This window comes from Strongylocentrotus purpuratus, unplaced genomic scaffold, assembly GCF_000002235.5.
Source record: "Strongylocentrotus purpuratus isolate Spur 01 unplaced genomic scaffold, Spur_5.0 spur5_scaffold_2, whole genome shotgun sequence".
Taxonomy (NCBI): domain Eukaryota; kingdom Metazoa; phylum Echinodermata; class Echinoidea; order Camarodonta; family Strongylocentrotidae; genus Strongylocentrotus; species Strongylocentrotus purpuratus.
The window spans coordinates 31,441,613-31,442,891 of record NW_022145605.1 but is presented as its reverse complement, the minus strand read 5'-3'; the positions used below and the strand labels follow the sequence as shown (position 1 = coordinate 31,442,891).

General features: G+C 37.8%; 1 long non-coding RNA gene across 1 annotated transcript; it reads right to left on the bottom strand.

Moving 5' to 3' along the window:
• Nucleotides 1–296: 296 nt before the first annotated feature.
• Nucleotides 297–1,279, bottom strand: LOC115926810. Its single transcript, XR_004065275.1, has 3 exons — nucleotides 1,216–1,279; nucleotides 760–823; nucleotides 297–429 (listed from the first exon to the last, which is right to left on the bottom strand). It is a non-coding gene; the product is annotated as an uncharacterized LOC115926810 (long non-coding RNA).

Here is a 1,279-nt window from a genome sequence, read left to right as displayed (position 1 = left end):
TCCATTCTGGGATACGTACGCACCCTTGCCCCCCCCCCCCCCCTCACCCCCTCTCTCTCTCTCTCTCTCTCTCTCTCTCCCCGTACCCGTTGCTATGGACTAAAATCAAAACTTATGCTAATTACTCACTTGAGCACTCATCGACGACCCTTGGAGTAAAGGCATCGCACACGAGCTCCATGGCGGCACAGCCCCCGACGACTTTGCGTAGCTCGGATCCTTCCAGGTAACAGAGTTGTTTGTTGTCGGCCTGTTTAAGGAACTTCTCCACAAGGTCGCCGCTGTACCCAGGCCCCGCCCTTTGCACCCCCTCGGCGAAGTCGTGCACGTGATCGAGGACCTCGGGGTTACAACGATGGCCCTCTCCTCTCTTCTTCTCTTTGTATCCGAGGCAAGACTTGATCAGGTGATCGTTGATACTTTGTCGTGCTATAAAAAAAGAAAGGATGATAATAATGGTAATAATGATATTAAGAATGATAAGAAATTATAACAATAATGATAATGATAACAATACTACTAATAATAATGAAAATGTTGATAATAACAATAATAAGAATAACATGTGAATCACATTGGTCAACTAAACGAAAATTTGAAATTTGATCATTAAATGAAATGTACTCGTCCTCCCATCCCTACGTTTTGGATGGAAGTCAATGAAGAACAATGGATGGTTAACTTTTTCTTTATTACTGCACATTATTAAGTAAAAAATAAAATGTCAAATTAAGTAATAGATGAATCATGAAAACTTACGGAATGCTTCTGAGAAGGTGATGTATGATACAGCAATCAGGCATAGTGCAACGGTAAGTTTCATCTGAAGAAGAAAAAAACCCACAATAAATAGGAAACTATTCATTATAATACTTGTTACACTTGATTATGAAGAATGCAACGAGTGCGACTTCCCAACAAATTACTGACCACTTGGTATAATTTCATTCAATTCTTTGATTCTCAGAATGTAAGATCTTCATTTTTGTTTCGAAAGTATGTTCCCTGAGAATAATATGCTGGGTATGGGCAACATGATAAATATCAAAAAATATTACAACGTAATGCAAAACTAAACCAGAAATTAAAAAGGTTTAACTAGATAAATTTCCGGAATAATATGCAGCAATTAAAAAAGACTCACTAGACTTCAGATTAAAATTCACAACAGTGATTGAGGATTAATCATTAATGAATAGATTATATTTTACTTACAGTTGTAGCCATTTTAGATAAGCAAGTTAACTAGAGTTTCCCTGATGACTTCTCAAGTTGTTTC